The sequence below is a fragment of the Aedes albopictus genome, chromosome 1, assembly GCF_035046485.1.
Source record: "Aedes albopictus strain Foshan chromosome 1, AalbF5, whole genome shotgun sequence".
In the NCBI taxonomy this organism is placed as follows: Eukaryota; Metazoa; Arthropoda; class Insecta; order Diptera; family Culicidae; genus Aedes; species Aedes albopictus.
In genome coordinates this window covers 156,916,695-156,942,231 of record NC_085136.1, presented here as the reverse complement: position 1 = coordinate 156,942,231, position 25,537 = coordinate 156,916,695, and positions in this window count along the sequence as shown.

Below are 25,537 nucleotides of genomic sequence, written 5' to 3'. Positions count from 1 at the left end.
AAGTGGCAAAAACCTGCACCAAGGAAAACGTACATTTTTCATCCTAAATTTTGAGTCACCACAGAAGACTTTATTTGCGAATCAAACAGATTGCGCAGAAAGCGGGTTCTCAGAGCCGTGCATTAAGCGAGTCAAAAGGGCTGCGCAAGAAGCGGGTTCAATAGAACCGCGCTGAAATCGGGGTTTAAGAGCCACACATCAAGCGAGTCGATAAGTCTGCGCTGGAAGCGGGCCTCGTAGGACCGCGCTCAAAGCGGGTCCCGGATGGCCGCGCTCATAGCGGATTTAAAAAATCGCGCATTAAGCGAGTCGAGAAGACTGCGTTGGAAGCGGGTCTCGTAAGACCGCGCTGAAAAAGAGGTTCCGGAGGACCACGCTCGATGCGGATTTCAAGAATCGCGCATTAAGCGAGCTGAATTGACTGCGCCAAAAGCGGATTTCGTAAGACCGGGCCCGAAGCAGGTTCCAAGAACCGCGGATCGGAGTAGGCTTTCAAAAAAAAAAAAACATGTCAAACGATCGCTCATTAATCGAACCGGTAGAGTATCGTGTAAAATGGTTCCGCGAAAGAAGATTCGTTTACGTATTATTCTTTGATGATTCTAAAATAATCATTTGATGGTTCTGTTCCCATTTGACTGAAATCTTTATGCCATGCTTGAAAAGCAGCTGTGAAAGAATGCACATATCAAATATGGGAAAATTATTCAAAGCGAACTGATGAGTTGAAATGGCGTAACAAATTCGCTCTCAAAACCTCGGCTCAGCAGCTGGTGAGTGTTGCAGCCGCCACGATTTTTCTTTTTGTTTTCGAAGCCAGAGTCAAATTCGTTAGTAGTTTCAACACATTGGAAAGGTATTGATTATTTGTACCAGATTTGTACCATCAAATATGGTGTTATGACCGAATTAGTGCGATAGGGTGGTAAAATTGTGTAATATGAGCATAATATGATAAGATCGGCGATGAAAACCGATTAGAAACATGACTTTTCTTGGTGTGGAAGCCGTTCAGGCGCACCGGCCTGCAAACCTAACCTAGAATATCGAAGTACTCTAACCTAAACCTAACACGACCACAAGCCGGATCTTTTTTTTCTCGGAAATGTAGTGCACGTTCAATTGTTAGTGACTTGATTGATGCAGTACAGTTCGGCCGCTGCAAACTGCAATGCTTTTTAACTGCAAGTCCGGTAAGTTCAACAAATGTGCAGTTATCGCACCGCTATACACAAAACGTGTGTATAGAGCATTCTAATCAGTTGTCAGCAGTCCCAAAGAACGAATACGATTTGCTAATCGGGATGAAGCTGTGACCGAATCAACGAATCCTCGCTGTAGTAGCACAAAATGTTGAAATTATGTGTGAGGCTACAATAAAGTTTTCATGATGACACACTTTTTTGCGTTAATCGTCAGCAGTCATTGAGCCTGACAGATGAGCCCGCGGAAATTTCCAATGATTTTACTTTCTGACTCGTTTTCTAGTTATTTTCTTATTAAGTGTGTGTTTCCAAGAAGATTGCGAAACAAATGTGAACGTTGTTGATGCCTATGCTACCTACGTCAAATTAAACCATGGCACAAACGCATGTGCTTTCTAATCGATAAAATTGCATTAAATTTGAAAATCCTATCTAGTGTTGTATATAGCAAATATTGTTTGCTACTTATGCACGTTCCCTCAGTAAATTTACTCCTTCTTTATAAAAAAAATAGAAAGTATTTGTATGGACACTGGAAAGACAACATCAACGTCAAAGAAGCGCAAAAATAATGTTGCGATCACGCAACAATAAATCAAAATAGATTGAAAAGCTGTAAATACACCCAAGTAGGGGCATATGAGGAAATACAAACGCTCTCCCTTCGTTTCCAGGGAATCTCGATTTTGAAGCTTTGAAAACTTCATCTGACACCTGTTGTGTTTTAGCAAACTGGTGTTGAGGCACGTGGCTGTCACGGCGAGGACCCGGGATCGTATCATACTCCCCACAAACTCACAAAATGTGGGTTCTTTCTTTGGAAGGGAAATAAAGCGTGGGTCCTGAGATTTTTAGTCTAGGGCTAAAAATCTCGTAAATACACAAAAAAAACATTGTAATGTAATTTTCCCGATCGTTTGTCAAATTTTTGTATGATAAAAGCCAATGAAATTATAAAACCTTTTGCATTTATACAGCCAAGTGAGGGCAATACTAAGCGTAAGAAGAATAATTTTAGCTATATACATTGCGCTGGGTATGGCACGGTTCAAGCTCTCATAGTTATTTGTAAATACAAAAATGGCGGAGTCAGCACCGAACATTTCACAAATATGTGCTGGAATAGCAATTGTACGAAGTTTTAATAAAGGTTTGAGTGCAACGCATTGATGGCTGCAACGGCAATGTATCGAATGCATCGCCAAAGTTTGAACTACCAACCACATGGTTATACTCAAAACAATTCAAGCGGAGTAACATAACTGCATGATTAGAACATATTTCAAAGCAGGCAGGTTGATTTCGTAACTGGTTATAGCACGTGCATAATATCCAACATATTGTGGATTGACTTCAATGATGAATTCTAAGAGAATTTGCTTGGACTATCTCGGAATTGCCTTTCAATTTCAATGAGCTTTTTCCATGATTTTTGGTAACTTAGTTATATTTGAAGCTAATGCGTTTTTATTTCATACCACTTTTCAAGATGATTCTCTGTTGAATTTCATATGAAATGATTTTTGAAACCAATAAATCAGAATTCCCTGACATTTTTACAAAGAAAACTTTTCATCTTGGCGAACCATTTAGAAAATATATCGATACTCCCCCGACTATGCTCCACGATCAGCTGGCATCATGAATTTTAAAGAAATGCCTAACTGGATACACCAGATCACAACACTTTATTTGAAGTATCAAATCTATTTATTTCACGAACAAAATCGTTTGAATATGTTTTGAAAAAAGATTAATCAGATCTTTAATATAAGCTTGATTTAAGTTTAGAAAAAAACAGACTTAGTTTAAACAGATTTCTATATAAAAAAGTGATTTAAAAAATAATTAAATACATAATACATAAATAATTGTTGTGGTTTCATGAAAATCTATTGAAAAATTTCAAATGTTGTCTGATCACATATTTAGGATGTCAAAAAAAAAGTTGGTCACAAGCTATAATTCCATATGGGATGCAAGAAAGACTTATGGCACATCTAATCGAAAGATTGGAAAAGCTTTTTACTAGTGGTGCACCGGACAAATATTCTAATCGAATTTCATTTTACAAAAAAAATCTTAAAATGATGCAAATTCTATCCACTGAGCCAGAGTTTTATCCACACGGCTACCGACGCTTGAGAATGCCATGTTGTTAATCATGTATAAAAGTCAAGCTGTGAGACGATTTTGCGTCATAGGGCGACCTTATGAAATTCATCTTAATAATTACGAATTATTTAAAGGCCGTTTCATAAATTACGCCTTATGAAAATCTTAAGTTTATTTGGCTGAGTGTATGAGACCGAATGGCCATTTTGGCTGACGAAAGCTTCTGTTGAACAAAATAAACCATTAAATTTTTTATATTTCGATGTTTCGATGTTAGTGGAAAAGAGGAAAAAGATAAAATAGCGAAAGTTAAATATTGATGTTGAATAGGATTTTCATTCTATCTCATCCAAAAATACGATTGGATGTAGACATAATGTGACGCACCCTTCCATTCATAATGCCAAACTAATGTATTATGACAGATGTAGGAAAACTGCAAAATGCACTCCTGAAGTAGATACTCAGGGCAATTAGGACAATGATATAATAATGCTTGGGGTAACTTAGTCATGTTGTCTTTTTTTGACACAATATATTGTCTATCCGGTTGGAATCAAGACCGACATTCAATCAAAAATTGCCATTTTCTTGGTACACAAGTGTCGCAACTGTTTCGCATCTAGTGCGCTGTGTTGCTGACAACAACGGGAAGGATGCGCACTACGTTTGACATGATTAAAAATTGTCGCGAGTTGGGTCGCGTCGCGACTTGATTGTGCGAAGTCCGGTTTGGTGGCGGCCCGACAATAATGAAATCATTGGACTGTTTGAAAAAAAAACTGTTTTACTTTTTTTAGAGAGAGGGAGGTGGATGTGTGGGATCAAGAGAGCTCCCAATACTAAGTGTGGTCGAAGCTGAACTAGCGCTAACGTCGCCGTCGGTATGTTCGCGCCAAGCGGCGTCCCTACAGTGTGCCAGCGTCGCAAGTCACCATATTTATGTTAACCTCTTCAGTGTTTTACTCTCGGCGAAGCAAGACGTGTGATGTCGGAGCGGTGTCATCGGTTGTGGCTGGATGATTCCTTTTCCAGTATTATACGCGGAAATGCACAATTACTTTGCTTGGCGATTGTTGGCGATGCAAAATTTCACCTCAACATGATTTTGTGCGTGAATGGGATTCAGTCAAACTGCATGTGAGGTGATGCGGTCACGTACGTGTTTGAACCACCAGTCCAAAACATAATGTCAACACAGATAGAAAGAAGAAAAATATAATAAAGTGGAGAAAAAGAAGACCGTCTTCGCGAGTCTCGTCTCAGGTTCAAGGGATTGGGACATGGGACGAGGTTTTATCATAATAATGTGTCTACTTTGTCATTAGAATAACTAGCCACAGAAGTCCAATGTCGCGACTGTTCGTGTGACTAACATCTAGTTTGCCACGTCCTTACGGCGTCACTAGCGGTACTAGAAGTGCCAAATAAATTTTGTTTACCAAAACAAAAGATCCTCTACAAGATGAGCACTTAAAAATAGTCATTTATTACAATTAAAGTTATTAACATAATTAAATAGAGAAAGTGACTACAGCGCCATTAGAGTTCTAGTGTATTTCTATTACTTTGTCCAATCACCACTCGCTTGGCTGGTACTTCTATCCAATAGGGCTCACATATATCAATCACTGTAGCTGTGGTGCAGCCTATAAAGATATCAACCATGTTGTGAGGAAATGCCCCGAATGCGGTATTACTAGTACCGAATTAGGTGCAACCCTCAGGACCCGGTGCAACAAACTGCCCATTGTAAAAAGGCAGTTTGTTACAAGTTGGTATATTTGATTAAAAGCAGCAGTTGAATGTTTTTGAGTGTCCAAATTTACTTTGGTCAATCAATTAGCATTGAATCGATTTGGCCTAGATCCACTCGCCACTGCGAGCATAACAAGCCACATATAGCCCTGACATTGAATACTTTTCAAGTTTAAGGGGAGAAAACTTTGCATACACCATATGCGACAATATTTATAAACACTCTTCCTCTAGAACGATCACCGATAGTTTGGCGTTGAGCTGAGAGTTGTTTATGTTTGGAGAAATATCGATCGGACGCGCGATCAAAACGCAATGCGTGGTGCAAGCGACAGTCCGTCTTGGGTTTTCTTTTTGTTCTTCCATTTAGAACAGATTACCTCTTACGGAACGTGGCCTATGTATCGATGGATAAAGACAGGAATCCATCTACTGATTCATTTAAGGCATATATTTAGCCACTCGTTCAAGGCGAGAACCTGGGGTAAGGAACAATCGGTCCGACTGTGATTATGAGTATTCGTGCTACAGAGGTTCTCGAACGAATTTGAGTACGAGACATTTTCTTCATATATTTGAGTACGAATCAGTCAATTGGGAAACATCATTTACATCACGGATTAGATCTTATCCCCACCACTTTGTATTAACAGTGTTCGGGTCCAAACTTATTTTATTTGTAGTGGAATTTTATTTATGGGTAGGGGTTGCAAATATGGACTAGAATACCCCACCATATTTCACGGATAAATATTCCGTAGTTGAACGAATATGAACCCGATCTCTCCCTTCCATTTGTCACGGATAAATATTCCGAAGTTGAACCGATCTCTCCCCACCACTTTTTGAGGATATTTTGTAGGATTCGTATCCCGATCAAGACCGATCGAGGATCCGATCTCTCTCTTTCATTCGTCACGGATAAAAATTCCGAAGTTGAACCGATCTCTCTCTTTCATTCGTCACGGATAAAAAATCCGAAGTTGAACCGATCTCTCCCCACCACTCTTTAGGGATATTCTGTAGGACCCGTATCCCGATCAAGACCGATCGTGGATCCGATCTCTCTCTTTCATTCGTCACGGATAAATATTCCGATGTTGACCCGATCTCTCCCCACCATTTTTTTTATGGACCCGAATTATCCCGATGCTGAACGAAAACTTTTTTTTTTCGTCATGGATAATTATCTCGGACGTGGTCGGATTGAAAAATAGAAAAGGCCCCTTTAGGGTCGGACTTCATGAGGATGGTTTGCCTTCAAATTATAAAATGATGGGTTCGATTTTTATGGGAACACAAGTGATATGGAATGTTGTTTAGTTTTTAAGGACGAGAAAAACTATCAGTTTGAAAATATACTTTTGGTGCGTAGAAACGGGTTGGGTTCCAATAGAATCGAAGTTTACATTAGATTCAATGTTTGTTTTTAACTCGCCATGAAAAATCAAAGTTTATCCCGAGCTCAAGATTTTTTCTAGGCGCAGGGGCTGAAACGCATGCATGTTCGGGGTGAAAATTTTGGAATGCGATTGGTCAAATGAACCGTTTGAGTTCATGTAATCAACCAAAAGGGGAAATATGATGAATATGATTGGTCAAATAAATCTCTTCGATTCAAAAAGACATCATATGGGGAAACAGCACAAATGAAAGAAGGATATATGCACATCTCTTTCCAGCTCAGGAACTCAAGGATTCTTTTCTGATTCCAGAGTGGGGATGATAGAAAAATGTAGTGCATATGTATTGTAATGAGAGTTGATGTGTAGGTTGAAATCTCAGGATATAAAAACCGCTGCCGGACCCTTGATCGAGGAAGTGCTTAGGAATTTATTCGAGAGAAGTTATTAAGAAGTTATTAAGAAGTTATTAAGAATTTATTTCGAGAGTTTAGGGAAGTTATTTAGTGAGTGAGTAAGTAAAGTGAAGCAACGTAAGTAGTGCTGGAGTTAGCAGAACAGTAGAGTAGAGTAGGGTGCGAAGTAGTGTGTTTGTGAATTCCAACTAGGAAATTGTATTCTCCTGAAACTGACATCGCTTCACGGCTAGAGCTAAGTATAAAAAAATAATAATATTAAAAGATAACCTAATTTCTTTTTTTCAGCACACAATATCACATCCGAAAAAGTATATTAAATATTTCAGTACAATCGCTTGAAATTGGGGCGGTTGCAAGTTGGTGACAGCGGTGGGATCCAAACCCACGCCATTTCTGACTGGTGCTTAAAACCAGTCCCCCATAAATAAAATTCCACTACAAAAAAAATAAGTTTGGACCCGAACACTATTAATACAAAGTGGTGGGGATAAGATCTAATCCGTGATGTAAATGATGTTTCCCAATTGACTGATTCGTACTCAAATATATGAAGAAAATGTCTCGTACTCAAATTCGTTCGAGAACCTCTGTAGCACGAATACTCATAATCACAGTCGGACCGATTGTTCCTTACCCCAGGTTCTCGCCTTGAACGAGTGGCTAAATATATGCCTTAAATGAATCAGTAGATGGATTCCTGTCTTTATCCATCGATACATAGGCCACGTTCCGTAAGAGGTAATCTGTTCTAAATGGAAGAACAAAAAGAAAACCCAAGACGGACTGTCGCTTGCACCACGCATTGCGTTTTGATCGCGCGTCCGATCGATATTTCTCCAAACAAAAACAACTCTCAGCTAAACGCCAAACTATCGGTGATCGTTCTAGGGGAAGAGTGTTTATAAATATTGTCGCATATGGTGTATGCAAAGTTTTCTCCCCTTGAACTTGAAAAGTATTCAATGTCAGGGCTATATGTGGCTTGTTATGCTCGCAATTAATTGATTGACCAAAGTAAATTTGGACACTCAAAAACATTCAACTGCTGCTTTTAATCAAATATGCCAACTTGTAACAAACTGCCGTTTTACAATGGGCAGTTTGTTGCATACCGGGGGAATCCAGAATAAGACGTTAGAAATGCGTTGGGAAACATGGAGCTTATGTACGACTTTTTGAAACAAGTTGAAGACTTTGTTTTTTTTTTTCTTTTTTATTTATGTATTTATTTCGTCAATCATAATGTAGATTCCACTCATTCTAAAGGCTGTATCTGTATCCTATTGTATGCATCTATAGGAATTGAAATATTACTTTAAAATTGTTCGAGATATGGTTAAATCAATTGATATGCAGTGCTGGTTGTAAAGAGGCATCATTCGATACCCCAGTCTTGCTGTTCCACTTGTCCAACTCGTGTCCCTTCGAAAATCATTTGTTTGTATTTTTTACATGTTTTCGATTATCCACTCTATGTTTGACCAGCAGCATTACGCTCCATCATGCTGCTAAGTGTTAACTAAATGTCATATTACACTATTTTTTCCTCAAACATTATTGATTCCTGCTGTTGAAAATCGACTATTATCTAAACTCTATAGATTAATGGCTATACAGTCTTACACACCAAAAATCGATTGAGGGTTTCAGCAAAATTTTGCTGAATTTTGCCGAGCTGAAGGTTTCAGTAAACATTTTGCTGAAATTCAGCAATATTTTGCTGTTGTTCAGTAAACTCTGCTGATCACCAGTAACGTTTTGCTGAAATTCGGCAAACTTTGCCGAAAGTTCAGCAAAAATTTTTGCTGAACCCTTCAGCTCGGCAAAATTCAGCAAAATATTGCTGAAAGCGTTTGGTGTGTAGGCTTCAAAAAACAAATTTTATTTTTCTCCCGGCGTCTGGGGGGAAATGAATATTAAAGTGTTTGGTCAAATGTTTTGTCTAACTTTAACTTTTTGGTTTTGTGTCGTTTTTGGTACATGACCTCGGAATCAGTTGAACAGTCCAACGGTTTTTTTGGCAAACACAAAACGAGACTGTAAAAGTTAGACAAAACAGTTGGCCAATAATATTTATTTTCCTCCTGAGGAAGACACTACCCACGTGTCGAAACGTCAGGTGAATAATAAAACTAGTGTTTTGAAGCCCAAGACTGCGTAGCCGTTAATCTGTAGAATTATTGGTTCCTCTGACCTCGACCAAACCGTGAGTTTAACGGTTCACCAAAACTAACATAGTTTAAAGCTATGTTCATTTAGAATCCGGAATGACAAAATCACGTATATCTTAAGGATGGAATAACAAACATAAAAAGTGAATCCCTGAAAACAAAGGTTATTTATTGTACTTTCATGGAAAAATTCATTGAAATTATTTATTTTTATTTTTCACACATTTTCTCACTTTTTCAGTGTTGACCTCTCTAAAAATCTGCACAACGGTGGTAAACTTTAGCAACAACTCCTTCCGCACGTTTGTTCAACAATCAGGTCATCTATGCAGTGTCCTGAGTGCCTTGACTAGTCTGACTAGGATTCCGAAGAAAAATTGCCAAACTTTTTTTTTATTGCGAAATGAGGGGCAATTCAGTGAATTGAGAAAACGCGAAATTTGAGTGTTTTTTCGTTGATAAACACTACCCATCTGTGACGATACCACTGAACGTCTCCGGCTATCATGGCAGCTCATCAAAATAGGTAAAACCTCCACATATCCCTTGTGTGCGTTTTTGAAAAGCAGCACGCGATTATTGAGGCAGTCATCCTTGTATAAATTGGTTCTCATCATCTTATTGCGAAAAAAAAACATGCCCAGAGTTCGAACTTCTTGCCAAATCTTCAAATTCAAAGCAGATTTATCAATGAACCCAAGCTTTTTTCTTCCGAGGACACTTCCTTATGCCATGGTTAACAACATCTGTGCTATGTGCACAGGACACATAATGGTTTTGACGATATTAACATTTTTCGCGACTGTCGTACCTGACCACGCTAAATTTTCAACGTGTTTGTGCAAGATTTGTTTCCTCCTCTTGTCTTCAATCTGAAATAACTTTTCACTCGTTGCAAGAAAATCGATGAAATTTTCACCATTTAAAGAGGATTAGTGTATGATCAGAGAGCTGCAAAAGAATGATGATTATGTTCATTGAGAGCGCCACTAGAAAATGTGACATGATTCCTGATTCTAAGTGAACATAGCTTTAGATCATAAATATGAAATTGTAAAAAAATCGACACTGATTTTTCATTAGGGCCTAACTGACATTTTCGATTTCTTTTCATCGATCCTCTCTTTGTGTTTTTACGGAAAGTGTATTAAGTTTTCCAAAGATTTTCAAGCGAAGACGACGACTACATCTTGCTCTAGAAACAAAAAGAATAATGATTTTGTTTGTTTTGACCAAGTTATTAGCGAAAGAGAGAGTCAACAAAGAGGAATCGATCAAGTCAGTTAGGCCCTTAAGAAAAATCAATGTTTGAAATAAATTCGGCTCCGTTATGCTTGCTGGCGCATAAGCCCAAAATAAACGATTAGGCAAAAGAAACTGCCTTGATATTACTCTGATCTTCTTGGAACAATATTGCTAAAATTCATCACATTCATGAGAACATTATCCAAACAATCTTTTTGCTTCTAGTCATGTTTAAACGATTTCAATCAACCAGAGCTTTTATCAAATGTGAAGCGACTCTTTGTCATTTGAATGAAATGTTACTGAAATGACTAGCTGGGCACAAAGCACGAAACACCCGGAAATAATCCACCAGACTGAAAAATTATTGGATGTCGGGACAAATTTTATCGATTGTTGGACCACTGTTGAACCCACATCGGATAATTGTTGGGTCTATGTTGGGTTTGGTGGCCAAAATAAAAACAGGTCAATGATAGATTTATGTCCGGTTATACGTCATATTTGAACCGTTCAACAATTAGCGCGAATATAATACGCTGTACAGACGAGCAGAGGATCATAGTGTGTACCTGAAGTTGAAAAGTCAACAGGCATTCAGGGCAGCGTTGGAGAACAGCACAACCACTTCGCTTCCATTATGCAAACGGAATGATAGTGGTGGTGCAAATATTGGATGCGGAAGGCAACTATCAGTACGTTCGTATGCGAGAACTACCACCGGAGGTACCCGATAAAGAAATATCGCTGGTGCTAGGAAAGTACGGAAACGTGAAAAGAGTGGTACGTCAGAAGTTCCTGCCTATATCGGGTTGGATATTTTCAGGCGACATCGGCACAAAACGGTGGCGGAGCCCCTAGAGAACAAGACTTCGAATGCGGATAACATCGAGGTACGAGAGGAAAATGTAGAAATGGAAGAACAGGAGACAACATCGGGTTGATTGATTGATTTGTCTTTATTAGAGAGACTTTCAGCCCTTGGCTGGTTCGTCTCTAGACAACATCGGGGTCCAAGTCTGAAAAAGTGCCAATAAGAATGTGGAGGTCCAATGGCAAGTTGTACACACCACACAATATGACGGGACTGCGGAGATAACCGTGGAAGACGAGGCGGAAAAGCAGAAAAAGCGGGATTTGGATGTGAAAGCATCCAGAGTTAGGCTAGTGGTTAAGGCTATGGATCGCCAATCCGGAGACGGCGGGTTCGTTTCCCGTTCCAGTCGGGAAAATTTTCTCGACTCCCTGGGCATAGTGTATCATTGTGCTTGCCTCGCAATGTAAAAATTCATGCAACGGCAGGCGAAGAAAGCCCTTCAATTAATAACTGTGGAAGTGCTCAAAGAACACTAAGTTGAAGCGAGGCGGGCCAAATCCCAGTGGGGACGTAGCGCCATAAAGCAGAAGAAGAAGCATCCAGGAGCGTATAGTCTTCCAAAGATAAAAAGCAAAGATGTTCATTACGACTATCTTCAATCGGTTCAAAGTCCGATACATCAGATTAGTCAAAAATAGATTGTAGTCTATATATAATATTTTATAAAATTGTATATTGTATTTTAAAATTATAGTAATGTGCAAATGATTTTGGCTCCGTTATGCCCAAGTAGCGCCCGAGTCTGCCAAATAAACGAATAAGAAAAAAATCTAAATTTCAGTCATTACGACGCTACTACAACAGTATCGTTCCCAATATGGAGGGAATGCTATCAATTGAGGAAAGCTGGTTGTGTTAAGTTATCAGCGTAGCAGTCTTAATCAAAAGCTTATATTTTTTAATATCTGATGATTCGATGCATTAAATGAGATTTTTTTTAAACATTGAAACTTCGAAACAAAAAAGCTTTTGATTTCATTACAAGGCTGCCACGCTAATAACGTATCACTATCTGCCCATAATTACAACCCACGTTACTTTTAAGTTTAACTAGGAAACCATAGTGCCATAACCTACATACAAAAAAAAAGTTTCCACACCACGATGCAGCATCCAACACTTGACCGAATCCTTCCGTTTTCCTCAAATGCATGCTTCGGAAACCGCGTCAAACCACACAGTAACACATATTTTCTGCAAACCATACACAGCCGCTTTACCGGGGTGTCCATTCCCAAAATTACACTAGAGCATCTCGTGGCTTATATGGTAGAGTTTTCGTAGCCACGAAAATGTGTAACGTCCGTGCGCTCGCGTCTCCTCGCCCAGTCTACTGGATGAATGGTACTGAAAATGCGGTAAAAATATATTATCTGTCGTTATAAATCATCAAAAGCACTCATTGCACCACCCGGCTGCTCAACGGTGTTATAGACACACGGTCATGAGTGTAGTAGATTCAAAGTTTCCAAGAATAACGATGGAGTAATAAAATTTTAATTTGAGACTTAATTTATTAATATATGGGCTCGATGGTGCAAAGCTCCGGAAGAAAAAAAAATGTATGTTCTTAGAGACTTTATCTTTCCGTATCTTCAATGTGAAAACCATCACCAGTACCGAAGATATGTTGTATGTTGTGCTTTTGTTGATAAGTGTCTATGTAATGCAAAAATGACACGGCCGTTTATTCCGGCCACTCCTTAGGAAAATCGAGATGTATTCTTATAGAACTTCTAAAAAAAGTGTCATTTTTGACACCCTTCATAAGGCTCAAATTTTCTTTGTAAGGATCTGACACTCGATCCATTTTCAATTTCCTTTTCTCGCTTCCTCTAACCCGGAGGCTAATAAGCACGTGCTGCTCTGCCATTCACGCCAAGCAAGCATCAAAAACTATTCCGTTCCGATATCGATTTCAACTAGTTGGGGACGTGATTGGCATGCTTTATGGCTACTTTCTGACCGGCACCCCCTTCACTTTTTCTTCCTGTTCAATTGTTGTGTGACGTTCGATATTCGCTGACAAAAGAAAGTGTAGCCTCTCCGCTGATAAAATTCGCAAGAGACTGTCGGCAGCAAGACGAATATCCAGATGAAGGAATTATACGACTGCCAGGATGCATATAAAAATCGCATAATCGGAGCTCTAGGATACAACTGCGTAGTGGCCCAGTTCCAGCTGCTAGCTGGTATTACACCCGGGGCACCATAACAATAAATTTATGACAATACCGTATTCAATTTTACAGCGCCCGGGAACTTTCGGCCGTATATTTCATTTTGGATGGGAGAATTGTCCGAAGTGTTCATAAAATTTAGGATACTTTATATGCATGACGTTTGCTTTATGATAGACGTGAATTTTTTTTTCGAGTTCCCACCCTCCCACATTGGAGATTTTATTGAGTGCCTGCATACACAGCTTGTAAGCTTACAGTGCCACCTACAGTCAAGAGTACAATACCGTTACTGAACCGTTGCGCATGGTCAATTCTCTCATACATACATACATTACATACATTTATTTACACAACATCACAATTACGATAACGCATAATCAACAACAGTAAGCCACAAAACTCGGTTTTTGACTACCGCTCGTCAACCTCAGCCACACTCAATACTCGTCAGATCACGCTCCACCCATAGTACTCTCTACGCTCATCGCCTTAATTTGATAACCAGATTAGTAGCGAACACCAGCTTTGCAGGGTTGATGAAAGGCATTCTTGCAAACTGCCCTATCTACCGTATCCTTCCGTATTTAACAATCTTCTGAATGCTGGGTTCGCCGTAGAATGCCGCGCGCTTGTGATTCATCCTTCTTCGACATACACCATTCTCCTGCACACCACCAAAAATCGTCCTTAGCACGCGTCGCTTGAAAACTCCGAGTGCTTACAGTGCATCCTCGATCATGATAAATCTTTAAGCATGAGTAAATTCTCTGAATTGTGGTTTACCTAGAACCGAATCGACACAAAACGATCGTCTATTTGTCTGTGGCTCAGCGCTCACCAGCTGACAAACGAAGCAGACGAACGAAACGACTTACAACTCATCGATTTCCCTGCCTCCTTCTTTCACCACAGTGGCGTAGTGGCGATGCTTTGTAAGGAGTGGGTTGGGGAAATCTCCGTTAAAGAGAAGTGAGGACATAGGTGCGGGAAGTGAGGACATAGGACTGTCCGCAATCGAGGTAGCTGAGCAGCAGCTTGGCCTGATCATCGACTTTGCGTCCACGAATATTAGTAAGGATCTCAGACAGGCCCTTAGGGAAGATTCAAATATTACGTCCATCGTTTTTCGGGATTTCTAGACCCCCCTCCCCCCTCTGTCACGCACTTTTCCTATACCCAATACATGTACTGTCACACTTTTCTAGACCCCCCCTCCTACCCAAATGTTGGACGTAATTTTTGAACGTTCCCTTATTAAACTTCGGAGGTCAATGATGGCGGTCATCCAGACGGAGGCTTTCGCTTTCTCGGATATCCCTAGAGGTGTAGCGGATGCTATTGTTTTGACAAGCAATCGCAGAAGCGTGTGAGGTCATCAGGTGAGAAGCTACCAAGTGGTGCCCGCAAGACTAGGCAACTGTTAACCCGAAGGTTAGTAACAAATCTGGCAAGTCAAATTCAAGTCAGAAGTCCCGGAAATATGGGAAGGATGGGCCTGGAAAGGCCGGCCCGTTCCGTATCTAAGGGAACAGGGGGTTGCGGCCATTGATTGGTCTTCAACAATCACAAGATAGGACTAATCCGGGGGAGGACGTCCCTTGGGCCAAAGTAAAGAGGCAGAATAAAAGGAAGAAACTGCAAGCGGTGTAGGAGCGTAGGGACACCGTGCCTCAAGGTGAACTGGTCATTACGCCAACTGACCTTGCACGATCCACCGGAAGATTACTTCAGGTGTCTGAAATCGGGACATAAATCATGTGACTTCGAAGTCCCTGACAGGAGCAAGATGTGTAGACGATGTAGCGGTGATGGGCACAAGGCACATAGCTGCACGAGCCCACCCATGTGTTTGATTTGTGCCTGGAAATCCGCGAAAATCAAGTACCCAACGGGCAGTCCAAGATGCCTGGCCTTCAGAAGAGCGACATCTGACAAATCACAGGGCAGGTTATGCAACTGAACATGAACCATCGGTCAACCACGGTCGGTTCTAGAGGCACGTTCTCCTCCATTGGGGAATTTGTGCCATTTAACATGAAACATTGTGACGCAACTCAGCATCTGCTTCGTGGTTTCTGAGTGGTGAACTGATATCACCATCATAGCGGACTCATACTGAGTACCCGCCGTCGGTAACGGAAACTGGGTCACCGATTGGTCCGGAAAAATTACGATATAGACGACGAGTTAATACCCCATCCAGAAGTTGGTATCTGATACCTAGGAGCTGTTCACATATTACGGGGAACACAGTAGGGGGAGGGAGGGGGTCTATTGCAATGTGTCGCCAATGTAAACGGGGTCTACTTCTGTAGCTGTAATGCTCCTCCGCGGTGGCCGATCGAGCAGTTAACGCTGATGCTAGACCGCATGACGACCGTGCTAACAGAGCGAAAGCCAATGATAATAGCGGGTGTCTGGGGGGCCGTGGAATGGAAAAGCCATTTCACGAATCAGCGGAATCAGATCCTGCTAGAGACACTGGCCATACTAGATGTCGACTTGGCTAATGTCTTGTAATCGTAAAAGATGTTGCTTAAGACGATAAAGTGGAGGCCATATACGTGCATGCCTCCATTTAGGTGCATGTAAAATGCACGTATATCGCCTCCACTTTAGCATCTTATATAACATCTTATATGATCACTGGTTGACTGGGTGGCCTAATAAGTAGTTCGAACTGGAGAGTAGACGTAAATAGCTACACTCACAGCGATCACCTGGCGGTTCACTACAGTATCGACTACAACAACAGCAGGCATGCACTGCAGTGGGTAGAGGAAGGGGTTACTAGGCCAAGGCCAAGCCCTCGCAGGTGGAAGACATCATACTTCAACGAAGGGGTATTTAGGGCGGCACTCCGTCGTACACGGTAAAAGATCTGCACTGTGATATGAACGGATTGGCACTTGAATTCGCACTACTGTTTAATCAGTTTGTTATCAATTAAATATTATTCGAAAAAGAACATCCAATGCCTCTTCAATTTTAATTGAACTTCACTTCAATTCGTTGTTGCCAATGTTTTGAATTCGAATCTAGAATTAAAAAAAAGAGTGCTCTCCGCACCCAGATTCGATACCAAGACCTTAAGATTCACGATCATCTGTTTTACCACTACACTACTTCACACCTGTTAGAGAGGTTCGATTCGAAGCGAAACACTTTCTACCACCTGTCATCTATATTTACTTTCATACCCAAAACAGTCATTATCAAATCAACAGCTTTTCACTTTGGATCGTACTGCTTTGTACATTAGTGCAAATTGAAGTGATTTTTAGTTGATTTCTCCGGTGGGTTTGTTTTGGTTCTCAAATCAACACTGACAGCATTGCGATGTCAATGAAAAAGCCTTTCTGATCATGCTGATTGGGATGTTGAATAGTTAAGGGATTTTTCCCTTACATTGAGCGTGCAGAATTTTTACCGTGTAAGCAAAGAGCGAAACGAACGGCGCCGCTGCGAAAGTCGCGATGAAAACTGAGATAAGAGCAAGCAAAAAGGCAAAGAATAAAAATAGAAAGAATGCCCTCTCTTGTCTTTTTTTATGTAAACGTCAAGCGACAAGACAAGTGGCGCTCTCTAAGCATTTCAAGGTGGAAGCTCTATGTAACAGTGTTCGTGATTTGTCATAAAGAGAAGGTGGTGTGCGTATGTTTTGGTATCTGCACACAATCAGTAACGCATACTACCGCATGAAGGTTGAGCTTTCATCCGCAGATAGCGCAGCGGTAGTGTCCCCAGTGTTGGTAAAATCACACTCAAAGCACACTCATGAACCGCTCCTGCGTGAGCAAACTCGCGCGCGGTTCTGAATCATTTTCTCGCGTGCGAGATTTTCACCCAAAATCTCGCTCTCACGAGTCAAGCGCCGAAATCTCGTTCGCTTGTAAAACGAATCCAAAACAATTTGAACGACATACAATGTTGTTGTACGATAGGTTTGCTTTTGCTCTATCATATAATCCTAAAAACTTCGATGTAAATATTAAGGACACCAAGAAATAACGCAATGAGTGAAATCGCGAGTCAACTCATGCTTGATTTTTTCGGCGGTGAGTTTGGCGAGTCAAGAATCGCGCGTGAAACAACTCAAGCATGAGATTTGAGGTTTTGAGTTTTTACTAACACTGAGTGTCCCCCCGACCATCAGTGGACTGGGCATTCTTGATATTCTTATTCTTTGAAAAAGGCCTGCTTTGAGGGTCTCTGTCAGAGTACGAGAGATGTAATGGTTCCTACAAAGCAATCTCCAGAGATGTTGGCGGGAATCATCGAGGGGTTTTTTCCGCGCCATGATCCTAGTCCTTGGCCTCCTTTCGTAGGACAGCCGGAGACTGAGGCTGGCGATGAGGAGAGGGTCACCGATGTGGAACCTGCGGGGATAGCAAAGTCCCTTAGCGTAGGACCTGGGGCCTTGGTCTGGACTGAATTCCAAACCTGGCCTTAAAAGTAGCTACTGCAGAGGCTTCAGAGATGTTCAGGTCTGCTATGCAGAAATGCCTGGACGAGGGAGTTTTCCCAGAAGTATGGAAGTGACAGAGCCAGGCTCTATTGCCAAAGGCGGGGAAACCACCCGTAGACCCATCGGCATATAGACCAATATGCTTGATCGACACGGCGAGGAAGTTGCTCGGAAAAATCATCCTCAATAGAATGTTGAGGCACACCGAGGGCGGTAATGGTCTCTCGAGCAGCCAAGATAGCGGTCATGAGCATGAGCATGAGCATAGATGACCGCACAATTCGTAGTTGCTACTCCGTGATTGACCAGAACAATCGAAATTGCACAAGGAACCAATGAATAGGGCTTAGGACTAGCTTGCTATTCTCAATGTACACAGGTCGAGAGCTCTCAACTTTAATAGGGTCAATAACGGCGCCGGCCACGTCCTTACGGTCATCGAGGATGGGAGGGAATGTTAGTAAGACAAACGTTGTTATAAAGACCGCGAATCGCTGCATCTCCACGTTTGTCTCAGGAAGGATTTTTTTTGTTAGTAGGGTAAGGTACATTGTCAGTCCGGGAGTCACCTATGGTTGGTGATATGATTTGACAATGGATCAATATACACAAACCGCCGTTAACAACCGACCACTTTTCGACGCAAAAACTAGCCAAAATGAAAATTCTATCGCGCGTCTCCACTCCACTAGGGAGCAGAAACCTTTAGTCTATTCCACACAGAAATACACTGAACGCGACTCACTTGTCGGCGCTCGGATTTTTTTTCGACCGGCGAGCCCGAACTAACACTTTTCACTCTTTTGTGTAAATGCAAAAAAATGAAATAAAATGTTTATTATCAACTAAAACTGTATTGAAAACTAGCGCGACGGGAAGCAAAAAATTCGGAACCCACTCGATCCACGACCACGACGCGTCCACCGCACACTCACCGCCGTCGAAATGCTCACTTCGGAATACATACAAAATAGAAAAGGAAAAAAAAATTGAACCACCGAAGCAACGCGCGCGAACTGGCACCCGGACGAAATTCTATAGCACACTGATGCACGCTGGGTCCGCCGCCGTCGAAATGCTCACTCCGGAATCTCTCGAGCAGCCAAGATAGCGGTCAAGCATACAAACCAAATATATCCATTGAGAGCTTCAGCAACATTTTGCTGAATTTCGTCGAGCTGAAGGCTTCAGCAAAATTTTGCTGGTTTGTTCAATAAACCCTTCTGACCACCTGTAACATTTTGTTGAAATTCAGCAAACTTGACTGCAAATTCAGCAAAATATTGCTGAAAGCGTTTGGTGAGTAAGAGGAGGGGGAATCGCTACCGGATGTAAGGAACGCGTTCAATATCGCCATTTGGGCGGCTATTGCCGATGCACTCCTGTGTCTGGGGACCGGGTACTGTACAATATTCTCGGAAGATAAACATCCAGAATCGAGTACCGTAATCCGGGGTAACATTGATCAGAATTTTCGATCTTTCTTGAATAATTCTTTTGTTAAAGCAAACGTTACATGTTTTATATTTTTAAAACAGGTACTGGCCCTCTGAGTATGTGTTAAGCTACTAAAAAAAAGTATTATAAAACTTTAAATCATGTTTAAATAGGCTTTTTAATCTAATTTTTGATTTTGTTGATTTGGGGTAACATTGATCATGTCAGAGATCAATATTCGTTTGTGTTGAAAATACCCTTACTTACTAAATTCGGGGTCGCTGATTTCGAATATGTTGTTCAAATTCTTACAAGTTTTGTACTTTCTGAATTATTTTAGGATTAAAATCCTCCAATCCGCGAATAACGCTTAAAGGTAGGCAATGGCTTAAGGAATTTGATTGAATTGGTAGCCTACTTTTAATAAATCGTATATTTTATTGAAAAATAGTATTCTCATAAAAGTTTCAGTGATTAAATCCAACTCTAGGATATCATATTGAAGTAAGACGTGGTACATTCATATTGTATCTAGTATTCATGCCATGCATGATTTTTTGACAATGTATCTTATTGCGTTACGAAACACACTTATGGAAAAATCGATTTATTTCATTATTTATGAAATTCAATTATCGTGTATTACATGTCATTCGATAGCTGAATAATAGCTGATTACGATATACCATTCGATAGCAGAAACGGATTCAATGTAAAATGCTTGTTTGAACATTTCATGAGGTCGGTCAAGCCGATCAATGTTACCCCGCTGATCAATGATACCCCGTTTTACGGTACTAGTTTACGACACGGGGCGGTACACGTTTTGTTTGACCGCATGCTTGCCACATGCGGGGAGGACACAACTCCGGGCAAACTTGACTAGTTCAGGCTCCAAAGAATGGCTAGCTCAGACGCTATAAGACAGGTGGTCCAAGGGTTCGTAGTCGGCAACGTAGATCATAGCGGTGCCCTGCGGCCGAAATCCTTACAGCGATTAAGTGGCCACGGGGAAAACATCCTGGTAACGTTGCTGTCGTGGCGTCAGTCTACTGCATTGGATCCGCGCCTGCGAATGGAAAAGGGTACTCGGTAAGGGCCGGGGTAGGTGGAGGCCATATTGTCAGCAACTCCTTTATGTACTAGCTAATAGGGCCTGAGCCTTCTGCAGGTTCTTGGAGCCTTTTAAGGAGAAACTTCAGAGAGTACCAATATGGCTGCCACAATGGCCGACTTGGACCCCTACTCACGATTTCAAGAGCACAAATCTTAAAAATTCGTAAACAAATGTGGTCGATTTGGAAAAGCTGCCTCTTTTTGCAAGTGAGCGAAGCCAGGATAATCAGGTGCGACTTGGTTCGATGCTTCGTTCGTCAGATTTGTGCCTCTAAAGTTTGTATGCAAAATTCCAATGGGCTTTCTTGATGTTTCACCTTAACATACCAACGTAAAATGAATGAAAGGTGGAAGCAGTACTTTGATGAACCCCTGAATGGTGCAAGGAAGCGGGCACTGAGTAGCAAGACAGTGGAGGAAATTACAACATTACAACTTAATTTTTCGTTAAAATCAGACGGAGTATGTAGAAAATGATATTTTTTATAAGTTCTCCGTTATCGAACGAAAAAAAGGCTTTGTGTATTATGTAAAAGAGGAAGAGGAGCCTAGTATATAGCATTTGGGAACCGGGTGGATTGTAACCCCCAAGCCCACTGCCTTGGGCATCCGTCCGCTTATCTGTTACCTTCATTGAATAAACAGTCACTTACAGACAGACTAATATAGAATCCCAAATGTAAGAAAAGGCATGTCACATACCTAGTTCTGCATTTAAAATAGTTGTACACAAATCTTTGGCTATAATTTTCCCACAACATTGACCTCGTAACAATGTGTTTGACGTTCTAATTTCTCAGACTCGGAGAAGAGGACAATTACCTACAAACACCAGGCAGTAGTTATTCTTGCCTATTCGCAACAAGCCAAGCAGCTGCAATCGAGCACATCGAAACAGAGAGAGGACCACAATCGCAAGGCGCTTCCCAGCCGTCACTCAGCATGAACAAAAACTTGTCCTCTGTCCAAAATAGACAGAAAACCACAGAACACACTCCAACCGGTCACCAGAGATGCAAACATTCTGCACACTAAATGAAACACAAAATAAATAAAGCTTAAACAATTTATTCGTCTGCAGTAGTCAGTGTAGCAAGTCAGCACGCTCGACCTCATCGCTGTTTTCCAGTTTTACCGCCGACTTGGGGCCAGCCAGCCCTCAGAAACAATGCGATAGGGAAATGGTCCTGCCTGGTGGCGAGTGTGGATACTGTGCTGTTGTGTCAGCTGCAGTGCATCGGCATTTGTAGCGCAGTATTGGTTGATTAATTTCATTCCACAGGATGTGCCGGATGAGCAGCGTTAGCTAGAATATTTTGAAGAAAGCAATGGTTCGTGGAGGACAGAAAATTCCATAGCTATGTCAAATGCTTTCATGTTGTTCCCGATTACAATTACGGTGCCTAGGAATGCAAAGATAAACTTTCGAAATTGAACTGAATCATGGACCTTGTTGGTACATTTTGTTGTAATATGCATTATTTATTTTAATTTTTCTTTTTTATAACATAGTATTTCATAGCAGGATGCAACGCATTTTTGTCCTACCCATTTTACGCAAGTTTTGAAATTTTATTTTAACCATTCATTTTTTTTTTTTGATGTTTATATCGTTTTTAAACAATATGAATTTAAAAGGAAAAATCTTGAAAAGCTAAGGAGAGACAAAACCGTTAATCCATTAACATACACTTCAACAGTGATCTCTTCCAAAAATTTGTTCCGAGCACTTTCAGATCATACAATATTCAACATTTTTCCCAAAGAAAGCAATGTTTTACATCCTTTATCAAAAAAGGTTCATAATTTTCTTTTAAAAGTGTTTTTTTTTATTATCACAAAATTGTGCAAGTGGTTTTCCAATTTCTTAGGACCATTCAAAAGATTTTGTTTTTTTTTTGTTTTTATCTCAGAAGTGCTAATAAAGAGCAATGCTGAAATACAAGCTTTGGCAAAGTTCCAGAGAGAAGTGGTTGAACATAACTGATATTGAAATATGGGAACTTACGTATTTTCGGCAGTTTTGTTCTCTTTCTCATGGGGGATTTTTTGAAACCTGTTGATGTCATAGTTGGCCTCAAATCCTTCCCATCCATGTTAACTAATATGCCCAAATTTCAGGCAAGAAAACAAACCTGCCGATAGTACCCTTCGTCACTCTATCATTCTCGATTCAACCACTTTAATTATTTGCGAAATCGATAACTCAGAACATCAGGTATCTTATGAAAAATTCCGTCCCATTCCGAAAATACACATTGTTAGCTCGTCCTTGACACTTACCCCACGAAAACCCCAATCTCAAGCATTTCAATATGTTTCTTGACGTGTGTATCAGTAAACGAAAGAGAGCAATGTCAAACTGAATCGTATAAATTGTCTAGATTTATGTGCCAATCCCCTTTCTTTGTAGCGACGACGAAAAACACGGTCGCCCTCGAACAAGATAGGTACTTTTACACGAGAGCTCCAAAGGAATAAAAAAACACACAAACTCGGGCTTGGAGCTACAAGCAGAGAAAAAAATTCCCATGAGTATAAAACAATAAAAATGTTTATTTTTGTTTAGATTTGTTTCCGTCGCACCCCTCATCATCGACGGGGACACCGACAGCCTTGCCCTACTAAGCTTCCGCAGATTTGTTCTCCCAAAATGGCAAAAAAAGAAACGGATAGGGTTCCCTTGTGAATCGTGACTTGATTTTTCCGGCTACACACGCAGCACCAAATCGCAAAAGCCATCATGTGCGAAAAAGGCGCATAAACACCGGAGCTCAATTTCATCCAACATTTCCCCGATGGAAAATTAAAAAGTTTTTCTTTTTGCCCTGGTATCTCACTTTCCTTCTTTGGGCTTTTCCTCTATATGTAAGTGGTTCGTCCCCTTGGTGTGTGGCCCGGTCTGACCCCCTCTGTAAATCAACGCAGCCAAATGAAACCATTTTCCGGCCAGACTAGACACAAGTGATTGCCTACATAGCTGCCTACATAGCTAGCTACATACCCCTATGCGACTGCCCGGTGAAAGCCCTTCGACACACATTGCAAGTGTTGTTATTCAGCTCAAGTTGAGGGATAGCTGCGCTGGAGGGATCAACATACCTATATCGTATCAATCCGTGCATAAGCCTAGGCCACCGTTTCTCAAACTGTGCAATGCGACCCACTAAGATGCAGTGCATATAGTTTCTGATTGATATCCGAAACTGAAATATTGACTTCCGATGCCGTTACCATACGTCGAACTTTCAAACGTTTATTACATGGTACATTTTGTGCGGGGGTGAATCTTTTTTGACCCAGTTTCTTTCTGGAGCTCGTAATTGGTAGACTTCCACTGATGATTCATTTTTCATTTAATTAAAGATTTAAACTGAATCAACAATATTTCTCCATAATACACGGTTCGTGGCTGCCGCTCTCCATTCTCGGTAACGTTCCACCTGGTCCGCGCATCTTGCTCTCTGCGCTCCACGCCTTCTTGTACCAACCGGATCGCAAACACCAACTTTGCAGGGTTGTTGTCCCGAATTTTTGCAACACGTTCTACCCACTGTATCCTCCCTTGACTACCTCCTGGATGTGGGGTTCGCCGTAAAGTGCAGATCGTGGTTCATCGTTCTCCGCTACACACCATTCCACCTCACACCGCCAAAGATCGTCCTTAACACGCGTCGTTCTTTTTTTTTTTTTTTTTTGGTGCATGTCTCGTGTTCGTAGAGGACCACCGGCCTTATCAGCGCTTTGTACATGGTACACCGCAGCACTTTGTGGAGCCTATAGTAGGCACGACTTCCACTGATGCGCCTTCGTGTTTCACGGCTAGCATAGTTGTCAGCCATCAGCAAAGATCCGTAGTGAAAGAATTCCTCCACCACACCGAAGGTATCACCGTCTATCGTAAAATTACTACCCAGACGAATCCGGTCGTATTCGGTTCCGCCTACCAGCATGTACTTTGATTTTGAAGCATTCGCCACCAGTCTGACCTTTGCTGCTACGCGTTTGAGGCGGGTGTAGAGCTCTGCCACCGTTCCAAATATTCTAGCGATAATGTCCATGTCGTCCGCAAAGCACACAAATTGACCTAATTTTGTGAAAATCGTTCCTCGGCTGTTGAGCCCGCCTCGTCAAATTACACCGCCCAGAGCGATGTAAAATAATGGGCATGAGAGTCCGTCAGCTTGTTGCAGTCTCCGGCGAGATACGAATGAACTGGCTAGTTCACCCGAAACTCTTACGCAATTTTGCACACCATCCATTGTTGCTTTTATCATCACAGTCAGCCTACCAGGAAAGCCGTTTAAGCTGCTCTGTGCGGTCAATACTGTCGTATGTCGCTTTAAAGTCGATGAACAGGTGATGCGTTGGGACCTGGTATTTGCCGTCTGGAGGGTTTGCCGTACGATGAAGATCTGGTCCTTTGACGACCGGCCTTCGATAAAGCCGGCTTGGTAACTTCCCACGAACTCATTTACTATAGGTGAAAGACGACGGAAGATGATCTGGGATAGCACTTTGTAGTCGGCATTCAAAATGGTGATCGCTCTAAAGTCGGTCACACACTTCCCACCAACTCATTCGTTTTAGGTAACAGACGACGGAAGATGTTCTAGGATAGCATTTTGTAGGCTGCATTCAAAATAGTGATCGCTCTGAAGTTCACACATTCCAAATGATCACCTTTCTTGTGAATGGGGTAGATTACCCCTTCCTTTCACTTATCCGGTAGCTATTTGGTTTCCCAGATCGTAACTATCAACCGGTACACAAAGGTGGCCAACTTTTCTGGGCCCATCTTGATGCACGGAAACAAATCTGATCCTGTTTTTATGATTCACAAATCATAAAACATAAAGGTTTGTCATTTTATGAAATCATGATCACGAATCATAATTTCATAAACTGAGCAACTAATATTATGATTCGTTGCAACCATTTTTCTGAGCTCGAACTCATGAAACTTTTCAACCCGAGCAGGAGAAAATAGCTGAAGAATACCAAACTCAGGTATGGAAAACCGAATACCTACAGCCTGAATGAGGTATTGAGTAGCCCTGCATAAGAGGTAAAATACCTAAAATAATAATTGGTGTGTATTCTGTGCATAACACGTGATTAACGACATCAGGAATGGCAA